Raw genomic sequence first — 22,486 nt, 5'->3', positions numbered from 1 at the left:
TCAAATATCGAATGTGGTATGTTATTTTAGGTACAGTATTGAGATAACATTTATTTTCCAGATGATATATTCTAAGTGATATTTCAGCTGTATCTTTCCAGTGCTTAGTCCTCTTTTTGTTTTAATGACCTGCTATTCAATTCTCTCTCTCTCTCTCTATAGATTGTCAATGCCCTTAATTGGGGAATACATATATTCTTAAAGTTAAAAGATGGAAAAGTCAAAACAATTGTTATCGAAGTTTAAAAATGAATTGGCTTTTCATCAAGAATAATAAATAGAGGGTGAATCCAATATCAGATATTCAAATGGCAGTGCTGAATAATGCCAAGCTGTAGATTTGGATTCAAACCCTGGAACAGGCTTCTGCTCATTATGCTGGCACAGCCTAGGAGTTCTGCAGAAGGACTAAGCACATTCAGGGAGCGAAGTAATAGCAACTGGTGTGCATCAATGACACTTATGGGTGAGATTCAAGGTGCACATGTACTAGGTTCTGGAAAGAGGTTCAGTTTATTCTGCTCTACAAAAGACTGATGCTTCAATGACTGTGATATGTGAATAGTAGTGTGATTTTAATAATGGGGGAAAAATAACCATAGTGGCTGATAATAATTGCCCATGATGTCACATTATAGATGGTTATTCACAGATTATGTATTTATGTATTTATTTATCTAGATATATAATCTGCTTTTTAGGCACTTTAAGGTAGATTACATTGGAGGCCAATATTCAATAGGCCATTTAGCGAACAAGTTATTTGTCTGAAGTTAGCCAGCTAATTTGTCCTATATATTCAGCAGGATAAATATCACGCTGAATATACTAGACTAAAAATATTCAGCTACATGTAACCAGATACCAAAATCCCCTAATTAGTTATATTTGACTATAGTCAAATAGGTTTTTTAGTGAACCAGTCATGAATGGCTGGGTAACATGCTTCTTAGCCAGACATCTTTAAAATATATTTCGCTAAAAAGCGCTGTCATCACCCAAGATGATCGCGGCAGAGCAGGCTGCGTGAGCTCCATCTTTTTCTTTTGCTACGTTGGAGCAGGCTTTACTCCTTTAGTAATGCTGCATACTGCCCATAAATGCAGGAGAAAGGAGAGAACTTACCCTGCAGTCTCTTTGGACCCCCCTCCATTTCATGCTCACGTCACACGCAGGATTTGATCAGGAGCATTGTCCTTGGATGTGGAGGCTGTGAGGATGTGCTGGCTTCCCCTCCAGACTTATCACCCAACTCTTTTTCCCCGAGCATGAGGGTCCCACTAACTAACTCAGCTACCCCCAGAGATCTGGATGTGATGCTGTGTGTGTGTGGGGGGGGAGGAGGGGGGTGCTGATAATTCTGATGCCCTGCTACCCTGTGCAGTGTCAGGCCATCCAGGGAGTGATGGAGGAGATGCTGTAGAAAGACCCAATGTGGGCTGCGCTGGCTCAACGATAAAGGAAAGGTCTCAGATCCAGGCTAAATCTGTCTTTATCCTGTTGCAAGACCTTTGCAACATTTTTCAGAACATACCCTGGTAAGACCCAGCTTGATAACTCTTGATTCTAAATGGGAGGCTTTAGAGAACCTTGGAGCCTTAATCTCTTTGCAACTTAATCCTGTAGTGTATATAGTTAATGTTAATGAAAACAGAGTAAAGTTGTTGGAAAAGTCAAATAACCATTTAGGAAATTAAACAGGAGGAACAAGGATTGAAGCCTACTCAGGACATATCGATAAAAGAAAATCAATTTTTACAGAATAAACTTGACAATTTGGAAAATGTAGTACGTGGGAAAAATCTTTGCGTTATACATTTTCCTAAATTCCACATATGTCAGCAAAAGATATGTTTATATAAATTCTCAAGGTCCCTGAGACAGCAATACCTCCACTATCCAAATCATATTATCTACCCCCTTTCAAAGGAAAGAAAACCAAGCAGCCTCTCAGAGTATGGACTTTTTAATACCAAAAATGGATATATATTCAAACTTTTGGAAACGTCAGACAGTACCCTTGTGGAAGCAGCACAATGGTGGTCACTTTTGCATTTGAACTTGATCATGATTAGGTCTTGAGATTATTCTTTAGGCACCACTCTGAAACCTCTTTTCATCTTAAAGGTAAGGTAAACCCTGATGGTTCCAGACAAACACCCAAGAGGGGAAAACAATTTCTTGTGATATGACTTAGAGCCTTACAGATTGGAGCTTTCTTTGTTTTAAAATTTCTATGCAAATATCTTGTAAAATATAAGGGCCTCTCAAATGTTTTTTTCACCCTTTCACAATTAGCATTTTTCCTTAGTGATAAACCAGTCTTGCAGTGTGAAGGGAATGAGTTAGTTCAGTCTATCCCTCATTTAGAAGGTTGAGTACCCTTAATTTGTATAACACGCAACATTAAAATTGCTTTTTCTTTTTCCTTTTATTCCCATTTTTAGGGGTTTCTTTGAAATTGTGTTATTGGATCTCCTGTTGTAGACTTATGGAATTGAAGGAAGTTATATTTCCCATTTTTTTGCTTATATTTGTAAATTCTTTTTCTTTTCCTTTTCTGTTCAAGACTGTTCTCTTGAAATTTATTGGAAAATGCATAATAAATAAAAATAGAAAAATAGTGTTGTCATAAACAAGCAAAACAAAAGACTAAAAGGGACAGAGGGTCAATCCCCTCTCTTCTGTCAAAAAGTTAATCAAAGGCCCGTTCAGCCTGTGCTATCCTCATTCTCCTCAAACCTGTTTCAAACCTGGAGATGTTCCAGGCATTGTATGCCAGGACCCCATTCTGTTCTTTGCTAATTGGATGATCAGCTTCCCCTCCGCCCCCCTCCACCTACCTACAGGAATGATATGTGGTGCTTTCCCCCCTTCCTCCCAACCTCTCAATTTTCCTTGCCTGGAGTGAAGGACCAACTGCCCCACTCCTGGTTCCTCTAGCACATTGCAGTTGTTATAATGATCCTTCAATAATCACAAGGGATTTGTCCACGGTCCTGATTATTCTCTAAGGGGCAGATTTTCAAAGGGTTACGCGCGTACAGTGAGCTACACAATTGTCTGTAACGCAAAAATACAGATGGTTGTGTAGCTCTGCTGTTGATTTCAAGATTCAAGCTCAGATGCTAGGTAATAGATTCTTGGCCAGAGGATATACCAGATCTAGTGTAAAAAAAAAAAGCATATAAATGGGCATTATATGCTAATAGAGATAATCTCCTATTACAAAATAAAAAAGATATACCATCCAGAATGATTTGATTAATACCTCATTCTAGGGATGTGCAGAGCAAAATTTTATGTTCATATTTTTTATGTCTGAAAGGGGGTCCCACTTGCGGCCAATATGGACATAAAAAAAATCCAATGAGTTGGGTATATGTACATATGTGCAAAAAAAAAATTTAAACCCCCTCACCCTCCTTAATCCCCCCCCCCCCCAGACTTACCACAACTCCCTGGTGATCGAGCGAGGAGTGAGGACGTCATTTCTGCAATCCTTGGCGAGAAGCATGTGACGTCGGTGGCACGTCGAGTGACGCGGCGTCACGTGATTCCCGGCTCGTTCGCGCCGGACGGCTCGTTCGGCCCAAAAAGAACTTTTGGCCAGCTTGGGGGGGCCTCCTGACCCCCCCAAGCTGGCCAAAAGTTCTTTTTGGGCCGAACGAGCCGTCCGGCGCGAACGAGCCGGGAATCACGTGACGCCGACGTCACGTGATTCCCGGCAAGTTCGCGCCGGACGGCTCGTTCGGCCCAAAAGAACTTTTGGCCAGCTTGGGGGGGCCTCCTGACCCCCTCAAGCTGGCCAAAAGTTCTTTTTGGGCCGAACGAGCCGTCCGGCGCGAACTTGCCGGGAATCACGTGACGTCGGCGTCACGTGATTCCCGGCTCGTTCGCGCCGGACGGCTCGTTCGGCCCAAAAAGAACTTTTGGCCAGCTTGGGGGGGTCAGGAGGCCCCCCCAAGCTGGCCAAAAGTTCTTTTTGGGCCGAACGAGCCGTCCGGCGCGAACGAGCCGGGAATCACGTGACGCCGGCGTCACTCGACGTGCCGCCGATGTCACATGCTTCTCGCCAAGGATTGCAGAAATGGCGACCTCACTCCTCGCTCCATCACCAGGGAGTTGTGGTAAGTCGGGGGGGGGGGATTAAGGAGGGTGAGGGGGTTTATATTTTTATTTTGGCTCAACAATCGCGATTTCCCACATATCGAACATATCTATGTTCGATATGTGGGAAATCCGATCGTTTATGTCGAATCAATTTTTTAAGTAAAAAAAAAATATGAGTAGCGTTTTACTAATGCGGTCAATCCGAATGCACACCCCTACCTCATTCCTCTAAGGTGTCTTGTGTGAAAAATATTATTTTAAAACATTGGTACATTTTGTCTCCCTTGAATGTTTTTAATCAACAACCGATATTTGCCAATAAAAGACATCAGTCATTATGGGAAAAATTAAAAGTGCAAAAAGACATTCATTTAGAGAATAATCAGGACCATGAACAAATCCCTTGTGGATCTTGTTCGGTGCGCCCGCATGTTTTGCAGTGTATGGAATTTCAACAACCCAATTTGAACAGGTCACATATATTACCTGAGTTGTTTATGTGCAATATTAGTGGGGTAATATATGTTATAAAATGTCCTTGTGAATTGCTATATCTTGGACAGACAAGTGGACTTGGACTCATTTTAGGAATAAAAAGTGAATGAATTAAATAGAGGAGGATTTGTTTCAAGGATCACTATTAATGAATTAAATAGATTAATAATAATAATTGTACAAAAAGTCATGAATAATAAGTTTGAAATTTGCACTTATTTGGTTTTATGTGATGTGAGTGATAAATGTATGGGGTGTGTATGAGTTAGACAGATTTTAATTGTCTAGATAGTTGTAATACATGTGATTGTATAATAAAATATTGAAACTGTAAAGTATAAAGTTCTTCTTTTGTGTGTTGCCTATAATACTATCAAAGAAGATTTGTGAATACTACCCTTTGTGTTGTTAACACCAGTTCTAGGCAGATAACAGAGTCACATTACTAATGTGAACATTCAAGATGTCAAGAGACATCCAAAATGGCCGCTTAGAGAGAGGTTGTGTGGGGAGGAGCTCCCGTCTTTGGAAGGAATACCTGGTTTTGATATGCCTCACACGAAGCGAAAGGGTAAGCTCCGGGTGGATATCCCGACCACCCCGATGCTGGCCCTTTCGCAATCGAATATAGAGAATTTATTCGCACCCACGGCAATTTAAACCCCGGAGGGGAGATCCGTGGTGGCGTTGGGTGGGGAGCTAGGCCTAATGCCTTTGGATGTGATGACATCATTGAGCCCCGGGGCTCCCAAAATGCCTTCACCCCCACATGCAGACCTGATGCAGGATCCGGGGATGAAAGCTCGACCGGAGTTGCCGAGTGATTTTTTGTTCCTCGGGAGGGAACCAGCAGAGGCAGACCGGCTCGCTATCTCTGCAGGGGGTAAAAGTTCATTGCAGCACATAGACCAGCTCCGGCTGGAAATGAACGCAGGAGGAAATCTTGAACAGAACCCGGCAACGTTGATACATCAGGGGGAAGAAGGACTGTCAGCTGGCCCAGAAAAGGGGAAGGAAAGCCGACAAGAAGGATTGGTAAGAGCTATTTCTTCTTCTATAACTGAGATAAATCCTCAAAATGTGACTTTAGAATTAGTATGGAAGACTCTCACCTCCCTGGAATCTGCTATAGGGAATTTATCAAGGATAATGATGGGCACCCAACACCGAGTTTGTGAAATTGAACCTTTAATAACATCTCAGTCAAGCAAGATACAAGTACTAGAAAAACAAGTAGCACAGATGCAAACCACACAAAACACCTTAATACAAGGAGAATTGATAAATTCCAGAAAAATTGAAAATTTAGAAAATGAAAGAGCTAAAAACTTAAGAGTTTTAAACTTTCCTCATATTGCTCTAATCTCTCCATTAGAGCAATTCAAGAAATATCTTCTGGAAACTTTGCAGCTTTCAAAAGATCTAATACCATATATAACAAAAATATATTTTATAAAAACAGAAAGGATGGACAATGCTATCAGCCTCCAAATTTAGGAATTGGAAACTTAACAGAATTTCTTGAACAACCTTCAGAAGAACAGATTGACTATTGTGGGAAGTTGTTAATAAGTTTTTCATTGGTTTCAGAAAGAGATATGATCTTGAAACGTTTTCTAAGAAATAGAGAAAAAAAGTATTTTGGATTTAAGCTATGGATGTTTCCAGACTTGACTAGAACGACCCAGCAGAGAAGGAAAATTTTCTTGGCAATGTGTCAGGAGGCCAGGGGTATAGGTGCGCAGATTACCATACGATATCCCTGCAAATGCATTCTTAGATTAAATGATGTGAGATATATCGTTTTTGATCCATCTCAGTTAAGAATATTTTTAGATACGCATTCCTTGAGTAAACAAAGCTCTAACTAATTTCTGTTTTGGGATTTAAGATAGTATTTCATTGCTGTGCCTCTCTTTTTCTTTCATGAAAAAATATTTTCCTTAATTACTCCCAATGTTATAAGGATTCTCCCTCCTTATTTCCTTATAAAGGGATGATTTGGTTTTGTGAACTTATTTTATGTTTGTTCAGCGCAATTTAAATGGATATACCTGTGGAAATTTGATGTTCCTGTATTTTATTTTTTTTTTTGTATACCTTAATCCCAATCTTTTGATATGTGTGTATTGCTATCATGTTTGTTTGAAAATGCAAAATTAAAAATTAAAAAAAATATATATATCAAGAGACAGAAAGACCATATAAGGGAATGTGTTTGTGTACGTATGTATATATATATATATATATAAATAACATTTTGGTGATGGCAGGCATTACTATGTGCTGGTCATTTAGGCATAACTAGGCCAAATCCCAGAGAGACCTGATCACATATTTATAACAGGAACAGTGAACTTCTTTATTACTTCCAAGAGAACCTTCCAGTGCTCCATGTCCTTTGCTAACAACTTTATTAACATAGGGGTACATTTTAAAACACAGCGTGCGCGCGTGTACTTTTGTTCGCGCACCAAGCAAGAACAAAAGTACGCCAGATTTTATAAGACACTTGCGTAGCCGCGCATATCTTATAAAATCCGGGGTCGGCATGTGCAAGGGGGTGCACATTTGTGCAACTTGTGTGTGCCGAGCCCTGTGCGTGCTGCCCGAAATCGGAGCGGCCTCGGAGGGAACTTTCCTTCTACCTCCCCCCATCTTCCCCTCCCTTTCCCTACCTAACCCACCCCCCCGGCCCTATCTAAACCCCCCCCCTACCTCTATTGCACAAGTTACGGCTGCTCGAGGCAGGCATAACTTTGCATGCGCCGGGCCGGCTGCCGCGCGCCATGTTCTGGTCTGGGGTCTGGTCCAGAGGCTGCGGCCACGCCCCCAGAACACTCCCAGGCTGAAACCATACCCGCGGCACCGCCCCCGGATGACGCGCCAACCGCATCACGCCCCCAACACGCCCCCCAATGACGTGCCAGCCGCGTCATGCCCCTCGACACGCCCACCCCAAGAAAGCCCCGGGACTTACGCGCGCCGGAAGCCTATGCAATATAGGGTCGGCACGCGCAGGGGCGTTTTGAAAGGGTTACATGAGTACCTTATGCGAGTAACCCTTTTAAAATCCGGCCCATAGCCTTTAAATGAACATTATACACTGATCATTAAACTCCATATCATATTTGATCCCTTTTCCTTCCCCCATAATTAATAGCAGAGAGATCAGTTTGAAAATAGTTGGAATCTCAGACTCTCTAGGGATGCTACGCCAAAGAGGAAAAGATAATTAAAATATTTACATTTCACATAATAGGTTAAAAAAAAATATCAAACATGTCCCTCCTATCTCTTCTAAAAGAGACATAAGAGGTTCCCACTTTCAGTCCTTCACATTTATTGCTTTTAAGGATCTTAAAAAAAATTAACATTGTATCCATCATCTTGCAGGATAACACTTCCTGATGTATACTTTAAAATATGAGGAAGACTAAAAGAACATTGTTTTCCTCTTGCTTTTCCCACTGCACAAGAAATATATATAAAAAAAAAAACTATTTAAATTATTTCATCTAAATAAGCTAAGATCGCCTTAGTCTCTTGGAACTCATTTCTGCCCACCAAGGCTCTATTAGTGAGCAATACATTAAACTAATGCATCTTCAGAATGATAGCACTTTGATAATAATTATATTACATCAATATATCATCAGAGACTTTTAAAGTATTATTCAACACAGCCACATTCTTACAGATCCCTTTTTAAGTACTGGCTTTATGTAAGTATTCCTTGAAAATAAGTTACCTATTAATGTATGTTTTGATTGCCTGAAGGGAACTCTGTGGTCAATGATGACAAATCAAATAAACTTTAAAGGCAGAGAATATTGTAGCTTTCATCTCAAATTTTGCTGCTATAAAATGTATAAAACAGGGCTTTCATTTATAGTGAACTTAATTGAACCTATTGCATAAATTATAAATTATTCATAAAACCAGACATCAAAATAGTGTTATTTAAAATTCTTTATTGTTGGATACAACTATAAAAATATGTTAAAGAAACTCTTGATTCCTTGCTAATCTATAAAATGCTGCTGAAATTTAAACTAAATAAACTGCAATTTTTAAAATTCTCTCATTGCTTGTATGCGCACAAGTGCCAGGCCTTGAAAAAGGGGCAGGCCGGAGGGCGGGGTCTGGGCAGAAAGGGGCAGGGTGGGGTGGGGCAGGATAGAGGCCAGTCGGTACAGCAGCCATTAGCCGCTGTTCTGGGGAAGTATGTTCCGGCAGCCAGCCAGCATATGCAAGTTGCTTTTGCTCCAACCAAGCAGTAAGTAAAAAAGTAAAAAAAATATTTTAGTTAGGTAGGGAGTAGGTGTTGGGGTAGAGAGGGAAACGGGAAGGAAGTTTAGGCAGGGGGGTATGGAAGTTCCCTCTCAGTCTGCTCCTTAATTGGAGCAGACTGGGAGGGAACTGGTGGAGGCCCGATTATATCGCCGCATGTAATTTGTTAAAATTCACACCCACCCCCCCACCCCCACCCCCACATGTACATGCAAATTACAAAATCCAGTGCGCATGTGTGCACGGCCTATGGATTTTACAACATGCACATGCCGGCATGTGCATATAAAATCCTCGCGTCCATGTGCCACACCTTTTAAAATCTACCCCTATATATGGACCATTGTAAGGGGTAGGGATGTGAATCGTTTTTGAATGAATAAAATTATCATCAGATAATTTTAAAATCGTCCTAAATCGTTATAGAGTGCACGATACAATACAAATGCCCCCAATTTATCGTCAGGGGCATTTGTATTGTATCGTTAAATAGGGCACGGGAATTATTTGGGGGAGGGCAGGAAAACCGGCACACCAAAACAACCCCTAAACCCACCCCGACCCTTTAAAACCAATTCCTTACCCTCCCCCACCCTCCCGAACCCCCCCAAAATGTTAAATTACCTGGTGGTCCAGTGGGGGGGGGGGGGTCCCGGCGCGATCTCCCACTCTCGGGCCATCGGCGCCATTTTGGCTGCCACTAATTAAAATGGCGCCGATGGCCCGATAAAAAAAAAAACCCACCGACCCTTTAAATCAACCCCCCTTAGCCTCCCCCACCCTCCAGACCCTTTTTGTTTAGGGAGGCCCGCGCCGCTAAAAAAAAAACAACCCACCCGACCCTTTAAATCGACCCCACCCTCCCGACCCCCCCAAAACCTTTTAAAATTTACCTGGTAGTCCAGGGGGGCCTCGGGGGGAATCGGGGAGAGATACAGGGGGGCCTTGGGGAGAGGAGAGATCCAGGGGGGCCTCGGGGACAGATCTCCCGTTCCCAGGCATCACCTGTTCTAAAAAAAAAAATGGCTCCGATGCCCCTTTGCCCTTACCATGTGACAGGGTATCCGTGCCATTGGCCGGCCCCTGTCACATGGTAGGAGCACTGGATGAGCGGCGCCATCTTTAAAGATGGCGCCGGCCATCTTTACTCATCAGCCCCTATTATAGAGTATAGTATAATAGGGGCTAATGAGTAAAGATAGCCGGCGCCATCTTTAAAGATGGTGCCGGCCATCCAGTGCTCCTACCATGTGACAGGGGCCGGCCAATGGCACGGATACCCTGTCACATGGTAAGGGCAAAGGGGTATCGGCGCCATTTTTTTTTTTAGAACAGGTGATGCCTGGGAACGGGAAATCTGTCCCCGAGGACCCCCTGGATCTCTCCCCGAGGCCCCCCGAGGCCCCCCTGGACCACCAGGCAAATTTTAAAAGGTTTTGGGGGGGTCAGGAGGGTGGGGTCAATTTAAAGGGTCGGGTGGGTTTTTTGTTTTAGCGGCGCAGGCCTCCCGAAAAAAAAAAAAATTAGCGATGTGAATTGGAATCGGAAACTATTCCAATTCACATATCTTAACGATCAGATTCCCCCCCCCCCCCAGCCGAATCTGATCGTTAAGACGATCTGGCACATGATTCACATCTCTAGTAAGGGGACACTGATTCGGGGTGAGTGTTCAGGAGGTGGTGTTACAGACACATTCAAAGGTATCCATTGGAAAATTGACATCATTAAAGAATGTTTGACCTTATAAATGATGAAAACTCCTTTTTTAGAATTTTCATCACATATAAGGTCTAAAATTCTTTAATCATGTCAATTTTACAGTGGATACCTCTCAATGTGTCTGTAACACCACCCCCCTAACCCCAAACCACCTCCTGAAAACTCACCCCAAATCAAAGTGCCCCATTACAATGGTCCACATATAGAGTATCAGACTGGGCCCTATTAAAAATGTTTTCTCTCTCTTTCTCTCTCACTCAGTGGTGGAACATCCATTCCATTTTTTCCACCTACATTTTCTGTATGCATGCCCTTCTCAGATATTTAAAATTCACATAGCTCCTGTGCAGCCCACTTACACCAATGTGCCCATTTTTATTAGCACAAGGGGGCAGATTTGTAAAGCCCTTCACACAAAAATCCATAGGATTTACATGTGTAGGGAGGTTATGCGCACCGGGCCTATTCTATAAAGGCCCGGCAACACGCTTAAAGCCCCGGGATGCGTTTAAGTCTCGGGGCTTTGAAAAAGGAGTGGGGATGGGGCCAGAGGCCTCCAGCACAGTGGCCATTTGTGTCGGAGGATCCCGTGCTGGCAGGCTGCCAGCGCGCTCAACATGCACCTGCCCAGAGGCAGGCCAAGAGGTAAGATAAAGGTGGGGGGGGGGTTAGAATGTGGCTAGGGGGTGGGAACATTAAGGGAAGGGGTAGGAAGGATAGAGTAGGGGGAAAGGAACAGGTGAAGGCCATGGGCGTTGGCATGTGCAATATGCACTAGTGTGCACCCTTTGTGTGTGCCGACCCACGATTTTATAACATGCGTGCAAGAAAATGAAAGGAGAGAAGAAAATTGACATTACTGTGGGCAGTCTGTATTCTGTGTCGGTAAGGATCTAGGGCAGTGTAGCAGTATGAAAAGACATGGTTGGGGAAGAGTGTACAGAAGGGGGCAGCCCAAGGAGTAATTGAGCTACCTTGTTCCAGAAGAGCAATAGCATCTCATTATTCCCCCCTCTATGACCAACGTGTATCGTATCAAGGGCATAGCTACTGAAGGGCCTCAGAGGACTGAACCCCCTACATTTGGCTTAGGGCTCTTCCCTAGCAGCAGGATTATGTCCCATTTCAGTGAGCCCTTAAAGGTGCAGCAGTTAGAGGGCACGGAGGCACTAGAACCACTGCTTGTCCATGATTCCCTGTGCCTTTAAAATGGTTAACTTGAACAGGGAAACACTGTCCATGTTAGTCCTATAAATATTTGAGGCCATCAGTTTTTTCTGTTTAATTTGGAAAGTAATTATTCCCTTCCTCTCTGCACCTTAATGGGAAATCAAAAACAAATGAAACTAAAGAAACATCATTTTTGTTTTCATTTGAAACTAATAAAACAAATTTAGGTGTTCTACAAAACAAATGAATGATGATTGAACAACAATTTTTCTTCTGTACATTCCTATTAGACAATCTTCTTCATAACCTATATTATGGTGAAAATTCAGTTGTGATACTTTTCGACTTCATGGCTACATTTGAATTGGCAAATCACAATTCTCTTTAACTTTGGCTTCAGGATTTTGTGATCTCTAGATCTACATTGACCCGGTTTAGATATTTTTATCTGACAGATATCAGAATGAGACCAGTTTATTTCCTTATTCATTCTTTGGTTTGTAATGTCCAGAGCTGGTCATTTGCATGGGTGAGCTGGGTGGTCACCTGGGATGCTGTGAGCTGAGGGGCTCCTTGAGCTCTGCCAGTATCACCCAGCCTATGGCAGCAGAGGAGAAGCCCTGTGTCGGCACAGTTGCGATGATTCTACAATAATAATACAAGACTTTAACCTACCGGTAGACAAAATACCAAGAATCTTAGTATGCAAAATGTTTCTAGAAGCTATGGAAGCATTGGGATGGTCACAATTTGTCTTGAAAGCAACACACAAAGCAGGCCAATCTTTAGACCTAATATTTGCTAGCACAAATAACTGCTTAATCAATACCTCGCACATGATAGTGCCCTGGTTCGATCACCAACTAATAACAGCGGAAATAACCCTCACAAACCAAATCTACAATAGGATGGATAATAAGCATACATTTACCTTCAGAAAAAAGATTGAGACTAGTTCTCGTGGAAGCAATAGAAACTAAAATAAATGAACTAGATCTATCCAACACAATAACAGCTTTTGACTCCTTGGACAACATAGTCAATGAAATAGCTGAAACCCTTAGCCCCATGCAAACAAAAATTATTAACAAAGAAAACAACAACTCCAAACAAAAGAAACCCTGGTACAATGAAGAACTGAAATGCATGAAACAGAATCTTAAGAAACTAGAAAAACAATGGTGGCAATGCCATTCGACCAAATCCCTTGGAATATGCAAATCCTGCCTCACAAAATACCATACACTAACCAATAAAGAAAAAAAGGACTACTATGCTAAACAAATTCATGGGGCTATATTTAATTCTAAACTTCTCTTTGAGATAGTGAAACATCTAATACAAGATCTGACATCTTACATTTGAGGAAACTACAACTGGGTGAATAGCAGGCTTAATGTTAGTAATGATTTCACTAATTGTCAGCTTTGATACTCTGTTGAATGTGAACAATTTGCCAGTGTTATTTGATTCTTCATGTTCTTCTGTTGGCTGCAACAACTGGTGGCCCTAAGGTGGGAAGAACAGATACTTTTGTGTATAGTTTGAAGTCATTTGTTTTGTTCACTTGGGCTCTTTAAGGAGATGGTAGCCCTGTGCTTTGGGGGCCTCAATTGCACAGAAGAACACAACTTGGTGACACAACCGTGATAGTTTTTGTGGGGAGGTGCACAATATCATGAGTATCCCCCGCCCCCCCATGATATTGGGGCCCTTCCTGCAATAAAACACTGTGGCTTAGTGAATCTAGGCCTGAGTTAGCTGGACAAATAGTGCTGCCGTGATCTGCTCACTACTCACCCACTATATATCCAGCTAACTTCTTAGCTAAATAAGTGATTTATCTGACTGAGTACAGCCACTGAACACAGATATTCAGCAGCTGCCACTTAACCGGATAAGTCACTACTTTTCTAGCTAAGTAGTGCTGTATTTTGGGCCCCTAGTTAATAAGTGGGGTTTGATAATGTAAGGAAAATTTCACTGCTAATGAAAATCATTCTCTACTAGAGTTGTATGCTAGGAAGACCAATAGTTACATAATCAGATAAAGAAAGTAAATTTGAGTACCTGGCAAAAATTAGATAAGGACACATGTTTTCATTGTTTTATTTTTTAATTAGCTAATTCATAATCCAGTTCAATGGTTTCAGCGAATGAGGCATATACGTACTGTTACAAAGACAGTACATTTCTGACCAGAAACACAGACAGAAAATATTCACAGAAATACACTGGAACACATAGAAAGTAATACTCAGATTGAGATATAAGGAAAGACTGAAAGAAATTTACTGTTCTTACCTCTTGATTATTGAAGATAATATTTATTGACCAAGTGGTTTTCTGAATAAGAACTGATACCTGCAAGAAACAAAAGAGTGAAAATATTTTGAGACAGAATTTTATTCTTGTATATTTGAACTTCAAGTTTGTGATAATCATTTGAACTGAAACTTATCTGAAATTTTGTTGTTGATACTCGCATATGTAAGGTGTAGAGATGTGCAATTGTTTATTCTGAATTAGGAAATTTCAATGAAATTTGCTAATTTGGAATGGTTTGGGAGAACCAAAAAACGATTGAATTTTTTGTGAAATTTTGGAAAAAATTCATTTTCGGGTTAGTGCGCACTAAGGGGAGTTAGTGCACACTAACTCCCCAATAGTGCACGCTAACTCTGCCATGTTAATGTGCACTATCGGGAGTTAGCGTGCACTAACCCAAACATTGGGGCCCCCGAAAAAAAAAAAACCCCGAACCGTGAGAAAAACAAAATTCCTGCAGGGGGGCTTTGAAACGAAGCTCGACATGAAATTTACCCAAAGCACATCTCTAATAAGGTGAAAAAAAAATTAATAATGAAAGGCAAATAGTTAAAGGAAATATATTTAGATGTTGAATATGTTACTAGAAGTGTTAAAAGATGTTCCTGAAAGTATTTAAACAAATATTACATTACCAAACTAATGGGGTCATTTATCAAATCATGTTATGGCATTTTCGCATGCGTTAAGGCATTTTCACATGCGAAAAATGCCTTGTGGATAATTTTTCTCTCTCTCTCCCCCCTCCCTCCCTCTATGAAATGAGCACTTTACAGGTAAGACAATGCAATGATGTAGGCATTACCACAAAGTGTAAAAAGTTAAGGCACTTTGCGGTAATACCTATGCATAGCACACATTGTAGTAATTAGGAAATTCCATAAAACATGCCCCTTTTTCTACCAAATTTACAGAGATTTGATAAAACTAGGACTAAGTTTTCTCCAATTTGTATTCTTTTACTAAATAAATTCTATTGAATTTGAGAACTTAAATCAGGGTATATATTGCTATGACCTAACAATTAAAGGTAGATAACACTTAGCAGTAGATTTTAAAAGCCCAAACAACCCTGTCATTCTCGGGTTGCCCTGGCTTCAGCTTCATCAACCTGCTTTAAAGTGGGGTACATTTTAGATCAATCACCAGGGTCCCTCCTGCCAAAAACATTACTTCTCTCATGCCCTGCCCTCAGTTTCATTGGCCCAGACAAACATGCCTGACCTGCAGGACCCGCCACTCCAGTACACAACTGTTATTGACCTATGCAATTAGCAACAGTCTAGGACCTTCCAGCTCATAGCCCTGGAGACTAGATTCCTCAAAGACTGTCTTCTTGGAGGTAGAAGCTACTGGCATTGAGGTAGGAGCTGTCCTCACTCAATATAATAACCAAGAGAGCCATGTTATCGTGCCACCACTTCTTCAATGGATTCACTCTTGCAGAAGAGCATCAATGGATTCAAATCCTTTTGTCTTCCTCCAAAATCAATGACTCATTGGAACTTACACTGGAACCCATGTCTAACCTTCTAGTTCCCCCGATGGTAAAGCTATTCCACTAATGTTCTCCCCAGAAGCTGAAGAAAGGGGCTTAGAAGGGAGGGTACTGTTATATTTTGCTGCTCACAGGATGGCTTTGAAAGCAGTCTCACTAACCCCTAACAGCAACATGGCTGAATGCCACCATGTTTTCTTCCAGCCAGTCCCCCTACCTAGGCATGGGCTCATGGTGCTTACCAGCTGATAAAGGCCCCATTGTGGAAAAGCAGAGAGGCGCTAGGAGATGTTGTCAGCACTAGCTGAAGATTTAAATCCCAGCCATACTTCCAGTTGACATCTCAGCAATGGGTCTCCTTCCTTGAAGTTGTGTTGCTCTGTAATCATTGCAGCCTTGCCTCATCAAGCCTCATTCAGCCTTGCCTCATCAAGCCTCATTCAGCTTTGCCTTATCCAGCCTCATTCAGTCTTGCCTCAACCAGCCTTCCAGCCTTGCTTCATCCAGCCTGCTAGCCTTGCCTCATCCAGTCTCATTCAGCTTGCCTCATCCAAGCTCATTCAGCTTGCCTCATCCAGGCTCTTTTAGCCTTACCTCATCCAGCCTTTTATCCATCCCTCATCCAGCCTCATCCAGGCTTGTCTCATTCAGTCTCATACCTTCTTGCCTAATCCTACTCCTGCCTTTATTTGTTGCCTTGTCTTGTTTCTCTGCCTAGTCTTTGTCCTTGTCCTTGGAGTCGCGTCTTGCTTCACATTGTCCATCTTATTTTGTTCCTTTGTGTCTTGTCTGTCAACATATCTCTCCAGTTCTGATGTAAGCTTCAGACTCAACCATCTTTTGTTTGCCGTCTGGGTCTGACCTTACCTTGAATCCTGACTACACCCTGTCTGCTGCCTGCCCTGACTCTAGGCCTGTTTCTGGATTCTGTCTTAGATAATCCTTGAAACCACTTCCTACTAGCTGCTAGAACACAAGGGCACAATCTGTGGGGTAGGTGACTGGTATAGGCAAAGCCTCTGCCTGGCCCACTTAAAGGTGCATTCTCCAGCTGTCAGGTTAGGCCTCATGGACTCTCCCTTGAGGCAGAGTCAACTACGTCTTAGCTCTAAGAGCTCATGCTCACCCTGCTCCTTACAATTTTTTCATGCATTCCCTTTTATTTGTTTTTTAACTTTGCATTTATTAATTTCATCTATTTATTTATTTATTTAAATGATTTATATACCGGAGGTTCCTGTATAATATACATATCACCCCGGTTCACAAGGAACAGTAACTGTCGCTACATTTAGCGGTTTACATAGAACAGAATAAGAATAAAACAGGAGTTTTTACATTGAACAAAATAAAGTAAACAAGTTTTTTACATTGCACAAATTAATCGAAGTAGGTTACTTTTCTTCGTGTTCTTGGCTCTAGGGGAAAGCTTGTTTGAATAGCCAAGTTCAAACAAGCTTTAGTTGAAGAAAGAAATCATCCTACCTACAGAAAAAGAAAAGATAATTGGTTACACAAATTTAAAAAAACAAAACAAAGGAAATACAAAATCACACATAAGTACATCCTATTCATGTCATAAAGAAACATGTTGGAAGGGTAGAAAAATACAGGAAATAAAGGAAATAAAAAATATTGGAAACTATCTTAGCATGTACATCAAGCAGTGATACATCTATAGGATCTAAAAACAACCTGTTAATTACCAGGAAATAAAGATAAAGCACTCCTGGAATTAATAAAAGACTTGAGTTAAGAAAATGCCATACTGGGTCAGACCAAGGGTCCATCAAGCCCAGCATCCTGCTTCCAACAGTGGCCAATCCAGGCCACAAGAACCTGGCAAGTACCCAAAAACTAAGTCTATTCCATGTTACCATTGCTAATGGCAGTGGCTATTCTCTAGGGGGTAGATTTTCAAACAAGGCGCGTTGGCGTACTTTTGTTGGCGCTCCAGGCGCCAACAAAAGTATGCAGGATTTTAGTAGATACGCGCAGAGCCGCGCGTATCCGCTAAAATCCTGGATCGGCGCGCGCAAGGCTATCAATTACGTATAGCCGGCGTGCGCCGAGCCGCGCAGCCTACCCCCATTCCCTCCAAGGCCGCTCCGAAATCGGAGCGGCCTCGGAGGGAATCCTCTAATGCCCTCCCCTCACCTTCCCCTCCCTTCCTCTACCTAACCCACACCCCCGGCCCTGTCTAAACCCCCCTTACCTTTGTCGGGGGATTTACGCCTCCCGGAGGGAGGCGTAAATCCCCGCGCACCAGCGGGCCGCTAGCGCGCCGGGACGCAACCTGGGGGCGGGGATGGAGGGCGCGGCCACGCCCCCGGGCCGCCCCGGGCCGTAACCACGCCCCGGACCCGCCCCCAAAACGCTGCCGACATGCCCCCTAAATGCCGCGATGACCAGGCCCGCCCCCCAGCACGCCCCCAACACGCCCCCCTCGGAGAACCCCGGGACTTACGCGAGTCCCGGGGTCTGCGCGCGCCGGTGAGCCTATGTAAAATAGGCTCACCGGGGAGCAGGGCCCTGCTCGCCTAAATCTGCCCGGATTTGGGCGGATTTAGGCGAGCAGGGCTCTTAAAATCCGCCCCTCGGTGAACTTAATAGCAGGTAATGGATTTCTCCTCCAAGAACTTATCCAATCCTTTTTTAAACACAGCTATACTAACTGCACTAACCACATCCTCTGGCAACAAATTCCAGAGTTTAATTGTGCATTGAGTAAAAAAGAACTTTCTCCGATTAGTTTTAAATGTGCCCCATGCTAACTTCATGGAGTGCCCCCCAGTCTTTCTACTATCCGAAAGAGTAAATAACCGATTCACATCTACCCGTTCTAGACCTCTCATGATTTTAAACACCTCTATCATATCCCCCCTCAGTCATCTCTTCTCCAAGCTGAAAAGTCCTAACCTCTTTAGTCTTTCCTCATAGGGGAGTTGTTCCATTCCCCTTATCATTTTGGTAGCCCTTCTCTGTACCTTCCTATGTCCCACATAGGAGGCCTTTTTGGGCCTCAGGATTGTGGACTTGATTAGAAACTAGTAGAAAACAAAATGTGTCAGTATATGTAATTCACTCTAAGGAAGAAAGGTGATTAGTGGAGTGCCACAGGGATCTGTTGTGAGGCCAGCTACGTAGAAAGTCAGATAGAGATATAATGAAGAGATTATAAGGAAATGTTTGACATTTTGCTGATGACATTTTGCAGTCTAAAATGCAGTTCAGCTATTTAAAATCCAAGAGTAAGGTAAGTAAACATGAGATATACCCTCCACTTTAGATATATATATTTTTAAGGTGATTGAATAATGAATATTGATCCATAATCATATCCAATAACCCCCTGCCTGTGAAAATGCCAAGATAATTGATGGGGTTATGGATTACAGATCCTAAATCATGATTTTGACCCATCTCTATCAATATTTATCATAGACAAATATTTATCTTACCTACTATAAATAATCTTCCTAGGCCTTTACTCCTTTTTGGAGAAAAGTGGCTTATAAATACAAAGTGTAATATAATATTTATTTATTTAAACACATTTATAATCTGCCAATTCAACAAGTTCTCAGAAGAGTACAACATATACTGTAAAACAGTAAAAAGATATGCATGTCTATTTTTAATTCAGCTTTTAAGTACTCTTCTAAAATTAAAATTTAATGGCAGGTCATTTCTGGCAGAGAGATATGATTGATCTAATGTGTTTACAGCTTTGCAGTTGATCATAATACCGCAGACACCTTTTTTTTTTTTTTAGTTTTGTCTTGCTTCTTTGGATTTCCAGTTCTATCAGTTTAGTTTCTTCTGGGGCTAAAATACCACAAAGTTTTATTCTCAACTACCTAAGTAGTTTTCCCCTAATTATAAACCTCCTTTCATCTAAGCCAGCTATCACAACATCGGTCCTTAGCTAACAGATACCGAGAGATCATGACTCTATCTGGAATTCAATGTGCATGCACCCTGAGTTTAGCCCCTAGGTGTCACAAGTTACCTATTCTCAAGCCCTGCTTTCTTGAGGAGAAGCAGTCAAGCTCTGCAACTGAAATGATGACCGTACATGGAAGTACACAGCACTTTTGCTGAATCATCAGATCAGTCCACAAAGAAGTTTATTAAACCAGTCTAGTCTGAAAATGTATCTATTTATTTTAAATGTCCGTCAGAAATAGTCATTTACCTCTGAGTGTAGGAAGATGTTTTCCTTTTCAGTTTTTTTAGGATGTCTAAAATAATATTCAAAAGTAAACAATAAACATTAAAATCCTTTCTTCCATTACAGAGACTAGGGCAGAGCCCATCCTAGAATCTGGAACCAGATTCAGTTTGGTAGGTACTAACTTCTTGAGAGCTGAAGTAGATTTATTCAGATAAGAGGCAGGCACTAATGCTGTAATATTAGCAGAAGCTTCCTTTCCTGGTACTGTTGTGACCGTCGCTGCCCAACGTCTCCACTCCACCCTCCTTACCTCTTTGGCGACTCCCTCGGGGGTTGATGGAAGTTTAGCTGCCGAAGCGTCATCTTGCCGAGCTCCTCCGGCATCCCCGGAATGGCTAGACACTGCCTTCCGCCATGTTCTCCTGAGGCCTAAGGGCGAGCGCGAGGCGCAGCCCCGACTCAAGTGCCAGCAGTGGTGCGAACCACAGGGGCGTCCCCCTGAGGTGACATCATCATCTTCGGATATTTAAAGGTCTTTCATTTTGCTAACTAATCGAGTTAGCAAAGGGTTTCAAACCTAGCTGCCTCCAGGTATCACTGCGGATGGGATTCGCTCTCCGCATACCTTGCTACTCTGCCTCCTCGGACTTTACCAGGGGTACTCGCTCCTCGGGGGCCTCGCTCTCTCTTTTACTTTTCAGGTCACAGTCTGGAACTGGTACTCACTCCTTGAGGGCCCACGTTCCCGGACCTGGTAACTCACCGCTGCCTACAACTAAGTAACCCTTTCTCACCATCTTCCCTGTTACTCTCTACTACTCCCCACCCTAGGTTTTTTGGTTCAAAATTGTTATGCTCTAAATGGTTTTGCAAAACGTTAATACCCTGTCACCGTCCAAGTTTCCACCCCCTGTTCGATGTACTTCTCCTATGTTTGATGTAAAGTGATGTGATATGATGGGTCATGAATGTCGGTATAGAAAAAGAATAAATAACTAAACAATAAATATGGTCCTTGTTTCCACCACCTCCACAGGAAGCTTGTTCCACATGTCCAGCAGCCATTCCTTAGATAACTCCTGAATTTATCATCTTTTATCTTAATACTATATATAACTCTTTTTAAGAGTGGTTATGGTAGCCTCCTTTCCATTGAAAGACACTGCCTCTTGTGCATTTATGCCTCAAAAGTATTTAAATGTATCTATCAAATCTCCCCTTTCCCTTTTTTCTTCAAGGATATTAGAGATGTGAATCAGAACCGGAATCGGTTTGGATTCCGGTTCTGATTCACATGTGGGTTTTTTTCCATCGGCCCGATCGCGGTTTTGTTTATTGGCTGCGCGGGCCATCCAGTGCTCCTACCACATGACAGGGGCCAGCCAATGGCACGGATACCCTGTCACATTGTAAGGGCAAAGGGCCATCGATGCCATTTTGATTAGTAGCAGCCGACGGTCCGGGAGCGGGAGATCGCTCCCAGGACCCCCACTGGACCACCAGGTACCTGTAAAATGTTTTTTGGGGGGTCGGGAGGGTGGGGGAAGCAAAGGGATTAGTTTTAAAGGGTCAGGGTGGGTTTAGGGGTTATTTTTGTGTGCCGTTTTTCCTGCCCTCCCCCAAAACAATAAGAGAACCCCCACGATCAATATCGTGGGGTTTTCCTATCATTTTGGGGGAGCCCCCGATTTCTGACGATTTTGAATCTATCAATGATATTTTCAATCGTCCGAAGCCCGATTCACATCCCTAAAGGATATACCTGTTTAGATCTTTACATATCCCCCCATATGCTTTATAATGAAGGTAACTATTTTAGGGAAGACCTGTCCCTCTGCACCCTCTCTGAGGCAAGGAACAACATTGGTGTTAACTTTATTTTTGGGGAAAAGGAACTTTTTAGTTGTAAGATCCAAGAGGAAGATTTCTGCCAAAGAAGAATATTAAGAGCTGCAGGTTCCTGAGAGGATCCCTCCCATTGAGATTGGATTAAGAGAGAAAACAGTAAAGAATAATCACCTAAGTAAGTAAGAAATCATTAGAAATATTTGAGCACACCCATCTGGAGTCTTTGCACCTGGAGAGAGGGAAGATTTTGGACTCTCTGGGGGTAATTTTCAAAGGAGTTACGCGCATAAATGTAACTACTATTGTAGCAATTTTCAAAAGCCATTCACGTAAAGTACACTTATGCGAATAAATCCTATGGAAGATTCAATGGCATATATTGTAGCAATTTTCAAAAGCCCACTTACTCGAGTAAAGTGCATTTACATGCGTAAAACCCAGATTTACGCATGTAAATGCTTTTTAAAATCAGACCCTCTGTGCATTAGACTGTTTTACCATTTTTTCCAGTTTTGGAAGAGGTTTTCCTGCCCAACAAAGGATAACCCGCACACTTGGGAATCTCAATTAGCCAAGACCTGGAGCGAAAGAGATTTTCCTGAATTGGTGCAGAGAGACCCATGTGCAGATAGAGAGAAAACAGGCTATAGTTAAAAGAGTTCCTGTGGTGCTGAGGACTGATTTAATTGTGCCATATTTCACCTGCTTTAACTCCAGTACAGTAATTTATTTTGGACACACAATGTGTGTCTTCAGTGTATTTTTTGGCACATACAGCATATCCAAATGGAGGAAACAAACAAACTTCTCCCAGGGAAAAGAGTTGTAAAAGTCACCTAGTC

The sequence above is a fragment of the Rhinatrema bivittatum genome, chromosome 5 (assembly GCF_901001135.1).
Source record: "Rhinatrema bivittatum chromosome 5, aRhiBiv1.1, whole genome shotgun sequence".
NCBI lineage: Eukaryota > Metazoa > Chordata > Amphibia > Gymnophiona > Rhinatrematidae > Rhinatrema > Rhinatrema bivittatum.
The sequence above is the reverse complement of the archived record's forward strand: the minus strand, read 5'-3'. Positions refer to the sequence as shown.